This window comes from Salmo salar, chromosome 12 (assembly GCF_965601325.2).
Source record: "Salmo salar chromosome 12, fSalSal1, whole genome shotgun sequence".
Taxonomy (NCBI): Eukaryota; Metazoa; Chordata; class Actinopteri; order Salmoniformes; family Salmonidae; genus Salmo; species Salmo salar.
This window is the reverse complement of record NC_138302.1, coordinates 93,830,346-93,843,386: the sequence shown is the minus strand read 5'-3', so window position 1 is coordinate 93,843,386 and position 13,041 is coordinate 93,830,346. Positions and strand designations below refer to the sequence as shown.

The 13,041-nt window shown below is 41.9% G+C and overlaps 4 non-coding genes across 4 annotated transcripts; all 4 read right to left on the bottom strand.

Annotated features, from left to right (window-relative positions):
- Positions 1 to 9,478: 9,478 nt before the first annotated feature.
- On the bottom strand, positions 9,479 to 9,550 carry trnae-uuc (transfer RNA glutamic acid (anticodon UUC)). The gene has a single exon. It is a non-coding gene; the product is annotated as a tRNA-Glu (tRNA).
- Positions 9,551 to 10,827: 1,277 nt separating this feature from the next.
- trnae-uuc (transfer RNA glutamic acid (anticodon UUC)) lies at positions 10,828 to 10,900 on the bottom strand. Its single transcript has one exon. It is a non-coding gene; the product is annotated as a tRNA-Glu (tRNA).
- Positions 10,901 to 12,446: 1,546 nt separating this feature from the next.
- Positions 12,447 to 12,519, bottom strand: trnar-acg (transfer RNA arginine (anticodon ACG)). Its single transcript has one exon. It is a non-coding gene; the product is annotated as a tRNA-Arg (tRNA).
- A 318-nt stretch (positions 12,520 to 12,837) lies between these two features.
- Positions 12,838 to 12,909, bottom strand: trnae-uuc (transfer RNA glutamic acid (anticodon UUC)). Its single transcript has one exon. It is a non-coding gene; the product is annotated as a tRNA-Glu (tRNA).
- Positions 12,910 to 13,041: the final 132 nt, after the last annotated feature.

Here is a 13,041-nt window from a genome sequence, read left to right as displayed (position 1 = left end):
AGGCAACATTCGCACTGAGCTGAGGGGTATAGCTGCCGCTTTCAAGGTGTGGGACTCTAACCCGGAAGCTTATTAGAAATCCTGCTATGCCCTCCAACGAACCATCAAACAGGCAAAGCGCCAATACAGGGCTAAGATTGAATTGTACTACACCGGCTCCGACGCTCGTCTTATGTGGCGGAGCTTGCAAACTATTACAGACTACAAAGGGAAGCACAGTCGCAAGCTGCCCAGTGACACAAGCCTACCAGACGAGCTAAATCACTTCTGTGCTCGCTTCGAGGCAAGCAACACTGAGGCATGCATGAGAGCATCAGCTGTTCCGGACGACTGTGTGATCACGCTCTCCGTAACCGATTTCAGTAAGACCTTTAAACAGGTCAACATTCACAAGGCCGCTGGGCCAGACGGATTACCAGGATGTTTGCACCGGGCATGTGCTGACCAATTGGCAGGTGTCTTCACTGACATTTTCAACATGTCCCTGATTGAGTCTGTAATACCAACATGTTTCAAGCAGACCACCATAGTCCCTGTGCCCAAGAACACTAAGGCAAGCTGCCTAAATGACTACAGACCCATAGCACTCACGTCTGTAGCCACGAAGTGCTTTGAAAGGCTGGTAATGGCTCACATTAACACCATTATCCCAGAAACCCTAGACCCACTCCAATTTGCATACTGCCCAAACAGATCCACAGATGATGCAATCTCTATTACACTCCACACTACCCTGTCCAACCTGGACAAAAGGAACACCTATGTGAGAATGCTGTTCATTGACTACAGCCCTGCGTTCAACACCATAGTACCCTCAAACATAGGCGGAAATCCCAGGGGGATGGGGGGGACACGACCACCCCATCCTGGGAAAAATAGGATTTGTCCCCCCCCCAATATATCACTGTAAACATAACTGTGTAATTTCAATAATATTAATAATACGCAATGAAAGCACTTGTTCTGATTATAGACACTTAATAGCGCGTTTTTAAGTTTCGAAAGATTGCGACCCCCCGCCCTTTGCCTCACATTGGTTTGATCCACTGCCTCCCACCCCCCAGCAGTGGCACATGCAGCAGGTACTGTGCATGTGTGGGAATCTGACAGAGTCTGTCGTTGGTGGCTGACCTCCAGTAAGTAGTTCAAACAAAGGATATGTTAGGTATTTTTTTTTTACTTCTACCACTCAATACAAGGAAACACATTTATAACCATCACCAGTCTTCATTTTCGCTGCATTAAATTATAGGTCACTCTCTATGTTAGTTGATGTTTGCTAGCTAGCTACAGTAACATCAACCAGTGTTTGCAGCTATTTTAATTTGAGTCAATGAGAGAAGCTAGCAATGCAATGTAGTGTTCCATAGCTGGCAAGGTAACAGAGGATTCGTGTCTACCGTCTGAAAGGCACTCAATGCACGTAACTAACGTGAGGTTAATCCAGTCAATTGCACCATAGCGATGTTTTATGTTGGCACACACAATAGCTGAATTTGCAGAGCTAGCGCGCAAACTAAAGCAAACATTAGTAAGCTAGCTAGTACCTATTCTATTTATATGGCGTCGTTAAAGATGGAATCTTCGCTATCGTCAGTTTATTCCAAGATCAGGATGCAGCTGTAGTGCTTTGAAGTCCCTGTGATAAGGTTAGCGATAAACTGAACTCCAAACTCAACAGAACTACACTCTCTTCTACCATTGTCTTAAATATATTTAATGGTTTCGTTGCAAAAGCTAAATTGTCGGTAGGGGACTTTGAAGCACCTGTGTGCCGATCTTGGAGTAAACTGACGATAGCAAAGATTATAGCAAACACCACAGAAACAAAATTGGTGCTCGCTAGCTCTGCAAATGTAGCTATTGTTGGAAACCAGCCAATATAAAACATAAACTATATTAAAATTACAAAAGGTTGCAGCAGTAAATGGTGAACTCATACAGCTGTCAACCCTTGTCACTGCAATCCGTTTAACATTTGCTAGCTGACTAGCTAGCTACCTTTTAGATCAAAGCCCATATAGAATGATAGAAGATAATAGATGATAGAAGCCCATCTCCTACTGTAAGTAACCTGCACACTGTGTGTGTGTGTGTGTAGCCAGCCAGCCAGGTATAAAAATGGCAGAAAAAAGACGGACATCAGAGTATTTTTCAGTACACCAAAACGCAAAGTAAGAACCCTAGTAGCCTAATATCTCAAAGACTAGTTGATAAAATGTTCATAAGAAAGAAGTGAAATCTTTCACAATGATGTCATTAGGCAGAGCAGGCAACAGATGGCTGTCACGTCCTGACCAGCAGATGGAGCTGTTGTAGTAGTTTGGGGGTCAGGACGTGGCAGTCTTGTGTGTCTTGTGACTCCTGATCAGGAACAGCTGGGAATCGTTGTTCCTGATTGGGAGTCATATATGTAGGAGTTGTTTGTCACTGGGGTTTGTGGGTGGTTGTTCTTGCACTGCGTTTTGTATGCATGTAAGACTGGCACTGTTGTGTTTATTGGTTTTCAGTGGATGCTTTACTCCTTTTTTGAAAATTAAAATATGAGTATCCATATTCCTGCTGCGCCTTGGTCCTCCTTTCAACAGCATGAAGGATTTTGTGACAGAACCACCCACCAAAGGACCAAGCAGTAGAGGAACGAGGAGGAAGGATGGACATGGGCTGAGTTAAGGAGGAGCGTTTCCAGGGCGATGGAAGACCTTAGGAAACTCGAGAGGCAGCCCCAAGATTTTTTTTGGGGGGGGCACAAGGGCAGTTTTGCGGGGCAAGAATGGAGCCCCAGGCCAGCTCCCCGCACTAGCCTGGAGGTGCGTGTTCCCAATCTGGTACGCCCAGTACCAGCACCACGCACCAGGCTTCAAGTGCGTAAACCCAGCCTCGCCAGTCAACAGTCACCTGAACTGCCGGTGCGGCCAGACTGCCCTGAACTGCCGGAGCGGCCAGACTGCCCTGAACTGCCGGAGCGGCCAGACTGCCCTGAACTGCCGGAGCGGCCAGACTGCCCTGAACTGCCGGAGCGGCCAGACTGCCCTGAACTGCCGGAGCGGCCAGACTGCCCAGACTGCCCTGAACTGCCAGACTGCCCTGAACTGCCCAGACTGCCCAGACTGCCCCGAGCTGCCAGACTGCCCAGACTGCCCCGAGCTGCCAGACTGCCCAGACTGCCCCGAGCTGCCAGAACCGGAGCCACCTCCAGAGGTAGGTGGGTTGGGGAGGGGGGGTGTAGCACAGTGCCGTCGGTGACGGCAGCCACCCTCCCTTCCCTCCCTTATTGTTTAGGGTTAGTGTTTATGGGTTTTGTTGGGGATTTTGTTTGTTGGTGTTTTTTGTTTTTGTGGTTAGGTGCATTCCGGGGTCTGCACCTTGGGGGGGGGGGGGGTACTGTCACGTCCTGACCAGCAGATGGAGCTGTTGTAGTAGTTTGGGGGTCAGGACGTGGCAGTCTTGTGTGTGTCTTGTGACTCCTGATCAGGAACAGCTTGGAATCGTTTTTCCTGATTGGGAGTCATATATGTAGGAGTTGTTTGTCACTGGGGTTTGTGGGTGGTTGTTCTTGCACTGCGTTTTGTATGCCTGTAAGACTGTCACTGTTGTGTTTATTGTTTTTTCAGTGGATGCTTTACTCCTTTTTTGAAAATTAAAATATGAGTATCCATATTCCCGCTGCACCTTGGTCCTCCTTTCAACAGCACAAAGGATTTTGTGACAATGGCACACAGACAGCAGAGCTGGGGACAGATAGGCAGGGACAGTGAGTCTCAGGTAAGTTTGTTGAGTCTTTGTTTGGCAACATTATTAAAGGTTCTCTTTTTTTTTTTTGACTTGTAAATAGGGGCATAATTGGAAAATGCCATGGATACCCCCACTCTCAACTTAAACAAATCTTAGTTCAGTCACCAGTTTAAGGCAATGGTATTGCTGTTGTGATTAATTGTGTAGTTTTGGGTACTGGTAGTTAGGAGTATGGCAAACACCTTATTTCTTTTCTAGCAGACTGACTGAGTCAGTGAGGGTGGTGAAAGGGAAGAGCCAGGGAGAGCGTCTTCAGAGGACAGTGTCACAGCCACGGCAGGACCAGGTGTCAACCTTGTTGCCAGCAGCACCAGTATAGGGGACAGTGGCACAGCATTGTCCAGTTACCTCAGTGATGGCACAGAACCATATCAGCCACACCAACAATTTATAGAACTGCAAACTCTTGCCATCAGAGTGACGTTTCAAGAGATGGTTTCGTGATTTCCCCTGGCTACATTATAATCCATCAATAAAAGGAGTGTTGTGTTTTCACTGTAGCCAAGGGTTTTCAAGCCAGCCATCTTTTGGCCAAAGAGCGGATGCTGTCTTTATTAGTGTGTAGCGTGGTTCGTTCTGCGTTGTGTACTTTTAATTAGGACACTGCCACAACTGGAGGTCTGCTGGTTGGATTCTTTTTATTCGACCTGCACACGAAGAGACAACACACAATATTTTAGCCCTGCTCTCAGGCACCTTGCTAGCCGAAGGTCAGGCAAAAGAGCGCGCCAAAAGAAATAACAGGTGCTGCGTGCACACATTCAGTGCACAACAGCACACCATACAATACAAGTACAATGATATAGAACATCATTGGACAAAATAAAAAGACATACCTGCACACGAAGAGACAACACACAATATTTTAGCCCTTGGCGCAGTCACAGCTCTCAGGCACCTGCGCGAGCACATAGAAACTCACTCAAACAAACTTATGGTTGCATAACAGCACATTGTGTAACATTACCACGGTTTTATATTGAACAATTTCGGAGTCAAGGACAACATACCTTGCTAGCCGAAGGTCAGGCTAAAGAGAACAATAAGGGGGTATGGAAATGCAGATAAAAATATACTAAACTTTTACAATCACATGTATGTACAATATAGATATGAAAAAGTGTTTGTACACCAAAAAATAACATTAGCTATGCAGCTGTAATTAAATAAAAAAACACAGAATTATAATTATCAAATTATTAACATCCCCTTTTGACCTGGCCTATTTGAATTGGTCCTTGTGTGCAACTTGGTGCATAATCTAGGGAAACAACATCACACTGCTACAAGTGCAGGTGTTAGGAACTGGAGAAAAGCCATTGAAAAATTCACAGCACATCAAAACTCCCAAACCAACCGCCACTTTGTAACTGTAACAGCACACCAGCTAAATCCAATCAGTGCCCAGTTATCCAGCGTGTGGGGTAAACAGCTACTTTGCACTTTATGAGAAAGCAACAACATTGATTGAGACACACTCAAGATGATTTGCTGGCAAAGCAGTGGATCACTAGGGCAGAATTCTTTTAAAGTGTTGGATGGTGTGGAGGTTCAGTTTGGCGACCGTTTTGACCAGGACAGTCTAAATGTCCTGCAAAAGTTGGAAAGAGCGCTTCTCACCGGGGAGTTGGATGAGTCTCTAGATCAGTACCCTGAGCTGAACATAGATTCTCTTTTAGTGCAGTTGCCACTCTTTTACAACAAATACCCCTGTAGCAGCAGAGGTCCTCAGGAGGCTTCCAGTGGAAGTGCAGGGGTTGGTTGACCAAGTTGAGGTGCTGATCAGAATTTTGTTTGTGGTGCCAGTGTCTTCATGTGAGGCTGAGAGAAGTTTCAGTGCACTCCGCAGGTTAAAGACTTGGCTACGGGCTAGCATGGGCCAAGAGAAACTGAACGGCGTAGTTGTCTCTAATGTACATAAAGACAGGCTGGACAGTCTCGAGGGAAAATATCTGCTAGCAATTTGTTGGATCCATTGAAACCCGCAAACATATGTTTGTTTCTTTTGTTCAGTAGTGTGTGTATAGCAGTGGTTCTCAACCTTTTTTGGGTACTGGAACCCCTGCATATTTTTGGGCAAGGCGGCCAAGGTTTTGAGTGGTCCTCAGGGACCCCTACCCCCTCTATATTATATGTAACGTTACTGGAATCCTTGTGGTGGTGAATACGTTCATTACACTTTTTTTATTTCACGGACTCCTTGCAATTACACCAGGGACCCCTGTTTGAGAAACCCTGGTGTATAGTATATTTGTTCTTTTGATTAGTAGTTTTTAGTACATGACAGTACACTTACTAATGATTTATTTTGTTATTTTATTTCAAATTGCATACTTTGTATGATATACTTGTCCATTGCTGCTGTTTGAAGTGTTGAGACACTGACTGTACAATAAATAAGTATTTTTGACGGATATTTTGGATGATTTATTTTGGTTAGTCATTGAAGTAGTTCTTTCACTTTTAGAACTGTACTTATTTTGAGCGTTTTGTTCTTGTAAATATATTGTAATAGACTCAGGCCAGTGGCATGCATATATATATATCAGAAAGTTAAATAAAAAGGTACATTTAATACAGAGACCAACTTTGTGATGGTTCTCAATGGAGATTCTTTTAGATAAGATCGCACCATGCTCATTGTATTTACTTAAACTGCACCCATACAGTGTACAGTACCATTGCAACCTACTGGCCTTTTTTGGTATTGCTGATTGTAAATACAAATACCTGCATGAATACTGGACTGATAAGGAACACTGCTATACTAATTATTATTAGTAGTAGTATTATAATGATTTAAACATTTGAAAAAGTTGGGACAACCCTTCAGTTAACTACTGTACCTATCAATTACCCAGTAGTAGTAATTATGGTTCGTCAAAATACATTTAACATATAACAACTTTTGGTGTCCCCCTCAGGAATTGCACTTGAGAAATTTATGTAATTGTCCCCTCCAAAGTTGATATAAGATTTTCGCCCCTGAATGTGGTATCTGTTACACATGTGCATGCCAAATGACAAGATGGTCTTTCCCATACCGGGACTCGAACCCAGGCCACCTGGGTGATAACCACTAGACCATATGGTAAGACACTTACTTCAAAAAATCATCAAAGACAAATCTATAAATGTTGATATTATGCCTGTAATTAAAAGCTCCATCCTTTTTCTCAGAGATGTTGGGGAAAAGTCCCATATAAAATCTGTCTAAGCGAGAACAGCCAGACACACTGAAAAGTAAAGAGTATTTTTCCCAGCTTGATTTCGGTCAACTAAATACATTTTCCAGCCAGCCAGGAGTCAAACCTAGAATCTTCTGATCCGTAGTCAGACACGTTATCCATTGCGACACTAGCCCCATATTAAAGCCAAAGTCGGGTCACACCTAGAACAGTGTTCACATTCTCAGCGTCTCACCGACAACATTCCTTGGTTTTCTGTTACAAATGCATATCTTAATTTGATCTTCCTGTTGCATGAATGCATGAATTTTACTGCAGAGCAAGAAATGCAATCATGAAGTGTATTCAACATTTAAAAAGCCTTGTGATTTTTGAATCTACATAACATGTCACATTTCCTGTTGCTGAGGGAATATGGTTGTGTTGTGTGATACTGCTGCCAGTTAAAATGTGGTATCTGTTGTTACACATGTGCATGCCAAATGTCAAGATGTTCTTTCCCATACTGGGAGTCGAAAACAGGCCACCTGGGTGAAAACCAGGAATCGTAACTGCTTGACCATTTGGGAAGGGATTTGCTAATAAAAAAATCATCACAGACAAATCTATAAATGTTGAAATTATGCCTGTTGTAATTAAAAGCTCCATCTTTTTTACTCAGAGATGTTGGGGAAAAGTCCCATATAAAATCTGTCTAAAATGTGTTTAAGCGAGAACAGCCAGACACACTGAAAAGTAAAGAGTATTTTTCCCAGCTTGATTTTGGTCAACTAAATATATCTTCGAGCCAGAACCAGAATCTTCTGATCCGTAGTCACACATTATCCATTTGGCCAAGGCCCCATATTAAAGCCAAAGTCAGGTCACACCTAGACCAGTGTTCACATTCTCAGCGTCTGTCAGCGACAAGGTTCCTTGGTTTTCTGTTACAGATGCATATCTTAATTTGATCCTCCTTTTGTTGCATGAATTTTACTGCAGAGCAAGAAATGCAATCATGAAGTGTATTCAACATTTAAAAAGCCTTGTGAATTTTGAATCTACATAACATGTCACATTTCCTGTTGCTGAGGGAATATGGTTGTGTTGTGTGATACTGCTGCCAGTTAAAATGTGGTATCTGTTGTTACACATGTGCATGCCAAATGTCAAGATGTTCTTTCCCATACCGGGAGTCGAAAACAGGCCACCTGGGTGAAAACCAGGAATCGTAACTGCTTGACCATTTGGGAAGGGATTTGATAATAAAAAAATCATCACAGACAAATCTATAAATGTTGAAATTATGCCTGTTGTAATTAAAAGCTCCATCTTTTTTACTCAGAGATGTTGGGGAAAAGTCCCATATAAAATCTGTCTAAAATGTGTTTAAGCGAGAACAGCCAGACACACTGAAAAGTAAAGAGTATTTTTCCCAGCTTGATTTTGGTCAACTAAATATATCTTCGAGCCAGAACCAGAATCTTCTGATCCGTAGTCAGACACATTATCCATTGGGCCAAGGCCCCATATTAAAGCCAAAGTCAGGTCACACCTAGACCAGCGTTCACATTCTCAGCGTCTGTCAGCGACAAGGTTCCTTGGTTTTCTGTTACAGATGCATATCTTAATTTGATCCTCCTTTTGTTGCATGAATTTTACTGCAGAGCAAGAAATGCAATCATGAAGTGTATTCAACATTTAAAAAGCCTTGTGATTTTTGAATCTACATAACATGTCACATTTCCTGTTGCTGAGGGAATATGGTTGTGTTGTGTGATACTGCTGCCAGTTAAAATGTGGTATCTGTTGTTACACATGTGCATGCCAAATGTCAAGATGTTCTTTCCCATAGCGGGAGTCGAAAACAGGCCACCTGGGTGAAAACCAGGAATCGTAACTGCTTGACCATTTGGGAAGGGATTTGATAATAAAAAAATCATCACAGACAAATCTATAAATGTTGAAATTATGCCTGTTGTAATTAAAAGCTCCATCTTTTTTTCTCAGAGATGTTGGGGAAAAGTCCCATACAAAATCTGTCTAAAATGTGTTTAAGCGAGAACAGCCAGACAAACTGAAGAGTATTTTTCCCAGCTTGATTTTGGTCAAATAAATATGTCTTCGAGCAAGCCAGGAGTCGAACCTAGAATCTTCTGATCCGTAGTCAGACACGTTATCCATTGCGCCACTGGCCCCATATCAAAGCTAAAGTCATTTCACACCTAGACCAGTGTTCACATTCTCAGCCTCTGTCAGCGACAAGGTTCCTTGGTTTTCTGTTACAGATGCATATCTTAATTTGATCCTCCTGTTGTTGCGTGAATTTTACTGCAGAGCAAGAAATGCAAACATGAAGTGTATTCAAGGTTTAGAAAAGATTGTAAATCTTGAATCTACATAACATGTCACATATCCTGTTGCTGAGGGAATATTGTCATGTTGCGTGATACTGCCACCAGTTCAAATGTGTTAATTGTTGTTACACAAGTGTATGCCAAATGACAAGATGTTCTTTCCAATACCGGGAGTTGAACCCGGGCCACCTGGGTGAAAACCAGGAATCCTAACCGCTAGACCATATGGGAAGACACTTACTTAAGAAAAACATCACAGACAAATCTATAAATGTTGAAATTATGCCTGTTGTAATTAAAAGCTCCATCTTTTTTTCTCAGAGATGTTGGGGAAAGTCCCATATAAAATCTGTCTAAAATGTGTTTAAGCGAGAACAGCCAGACACACTGAAAAGTAAAGAGTATTTTTCCCAGCTTGATTTTGGTCAACTAAATATGTCTTCGAGCCAGCCAGGAGTCAGACCCAGAATCTTCTGATCCGTAGTCAGACACATTATCCATTTGGCCAAGGCCCCATATTAAAGCCAAAGTCAGGTCACACCTAGACCAGTGTTCACATTCTCAGCGTCTGTCAGCGACAAGGTTCCTTGGTTTTCTGTTACAGATGCATATCTTAATTTGATCCTCCTTTTGTTGCATGAATTTTACTGCAGAGCAAGAAATGCAATCATGAAGTGTATTCAACATTTAAAAAGCCTTGTGATTTTTGAATTTACATAACATGTCACATTTCCTGTTGCTGAGGGAATATGGTTGTGTTGTGAGATACTGCTGCCAGTTAAAATGTGGTATCTGTTGTTACACATGTGCATGGCAAATGTCAAGATGTTCTTTCCCATACCGGGAGTCGAAAATAGGCCACCTGGGTGAAAACCAGGAATCGTAACTGCTTGACCATATGGGAAGGGATTTGATAATAAAAAAATCATCACAGACAAATCTATAAATGTTGAAATTATGCCTGTTATAATTAAAAGCTCCATCTTTTTTTCTCAGAGATGTTGGGGAAAAGTCCCATACAAAATCTGTCTAAAATGTGTTTAAGCGAGAACAGCCAGACACACTGAAAAGTAAAGAGTATTTTTCCCAGCTTGATTTTGGTCAACTAAATATGTCTTCGAGCAATCCAGGAGTCGAACCTAGAATCTTCTGATCCGTAGTCAGACACGTTATCCATTGCGCCACTGGCCCCATATTAAAGCTAAAGTCATTTCACACCTAGACCAGTGTTCACATTCTCAGCGTCTGTCACCGACAAGGTTCCTTGGTTTTCTGTTACAGATGCATATCTTAATTTGATCCTCCTGTTGTTGCATGAATTTTACTGCAGAGCAAGAAATGCAAACATGAAGTGTATTCAAGGTTTAGAAAAGATTGTAAATCTTGAATCTACATAAAATGTGACATATCCTGTTGCTGAGGGAATATTGTCATGTTGTGTGATACTGCCACCAGTTCAAATGTATTATTTGTTGTTACACAAGTGTATGCCAAATGACAAGATGTTCTTCCCCATACCGGGAGTTGAACCCGGGCCACCTGGGTGAAAACCAGGAATCCTAACCGCTAGAGCATATTGGAAGACACTTACTTAAGAAAAACATCACAGACAAATCTATAAATGTTGAAATTATGCCTGTTGTAATTAAAAGCTCCATCTTTTTTTCTCAGAGATGTTGGGGGAAAGTCCCATATAAAATCTGTCTAAAATGTGTTTAAGCGAGAACAGCCAGACACACTGAAAAGTAAAGAGTATTTTTCCCAGCTTGATTTTGGTCAACTAAATATATCTTCGAGCCAGAACCAGAATCTTCTGATCCGTAGTCAGACACATTATCCATTTGGCCAAGGCCCCATATTAAAGCCAAAGTCAGGTCACACCTAGACCAGTGTTCACATTCTCAGCGTCTGTCAGCGACAAGGTTCCTTGGTTTTCTGTTACAGATGCATATCTTAATTTGATCCTCCTTTTGTTGCATGAATTTTACTGCAGAGCAAGAAATGCAATCATGAAGTGTATTCAACATTTAAAAAGCCTTGTGAATTTTGAATCTACATAACATGTCACATTTCCTGTTGCTGAGGGAATATGGTTGTGTTGTGTGATACTGCTGCCAGTTAAAATGTGGTATCTGTTGTTACACATGTGCATGCCAAATGTCAAGATGTTCTTTCCCATACCGGGAGTCGAAAACAGGCCACCTGGGTGAAAACCAGGAATCGTAACTGCTTGACCATTTGGGAAGGGATTTGATAATAAAAAAATCATCACAGACAAATCTATAAATGTTGAAATTATGCCTGTTATAATTAAAAGCTCCATCTTTTTTTCTCAGAGATGTTGGGGAAAAGTCCCATATAAAATCTGTCTAAAATGTGTTTAAGCGAGAACAGCCAGACACACTGAAAAGTAAAGAGTATTTTTCCCAGCTTGATTTTGGTCAACTAAATATGTCTTCGAGCCAGCCAGGAGTCAAACCTAGAATCTTCTGATCCGTAGTCAGACACATTATCCATTGGGCCAAGGCCCCATATTAAAGCCAAAGTCAGGTCACACCTAGACCAGTGTTCACATTCTCAGCGTCTGTCAGCGACAAGGTTCCTTGGTTTTCTGTTACAGATGCATATCTTAATTTGATCCTCCTTTTGTTGCATGAATTTTACTGCAGAGCAAGAAATGCAATCATGAAGTGTATTCAACATTTAAAAAGCCTTGTGATTTTTGAATCTACATAACATGTCACATTTCCTGTTGCTGAGGGAATATGGTTGTGTTGTGTGATACTGCTGCCAGTTAAAATGTGGTATCTGTTGTTACACATGTGCATGCCAAATGTCAAGATGTTCTTTCCCATACCGGGAGTCGAAAACAGGCCACCTGGGTGAAAACCAGGAATCGTAACTGCTTGACCATTTGGGAAGGGATTTGATAATAAAAAAATCATCACAGACAAATCTATAAATGTTGAAATTATGCCTGTTGTAATTAAAAGCTCCATCTTTTTTTCTCAGAGATGTTGGGGAAAAGTCCCATATAAAATCTGTCTAAAATGTGTTTAAGCGAGAACAGCCAGACAAACTGAAGAGTATTTTTCCCAGCTTGATTTTGGTCAAATAAATATGTCTTCGAGCCAGCCAGGAGTCGAACCTAGAATCTTCTGATCCGTAGTCAGACACGTTATCCATTGCGCCACTGGCCCCATATCAAAGCTAAAGTCATTTCACACCTAGACCAGTGTTCACATTCTCAGCCTCTGTCAGCGACAAGGTTCCTTGGTTTTCTGTTACAGATGCATATCTTAATTTGATCCTCCTGTTGTTGCGTGAATTTTACTGCAGAGCAAGAAATGCAAACATGAAGTGTATTCAAGGTTTAGAAAAGATTGTAAATCTTGAATCTACATAACATGTCACATATCCTGTTGCTGAGGGAATATTGTCATGTTGCGTGATACTGCCACCAGTTCAAATGTGTTAATTGTTGTTACACAAGTGTATGCCAAATGACAAGATGTTCTTTCCAATACCGGGAGTTGAACCCGGGCCACCTGGGTGAAAACCAGGAATCCTAACCGCTAGACCATATGGGAAGACACTTACTTAAGAAAAACATCACAGACAAATCTATAAATGTTGAAATTATGCCTGTTGTAATTAAAAGCTCCATCTTTTTTTCTCAGAGATGTTGGGGAAAGTCCCATATAAAATCTGTCTAAAATGTG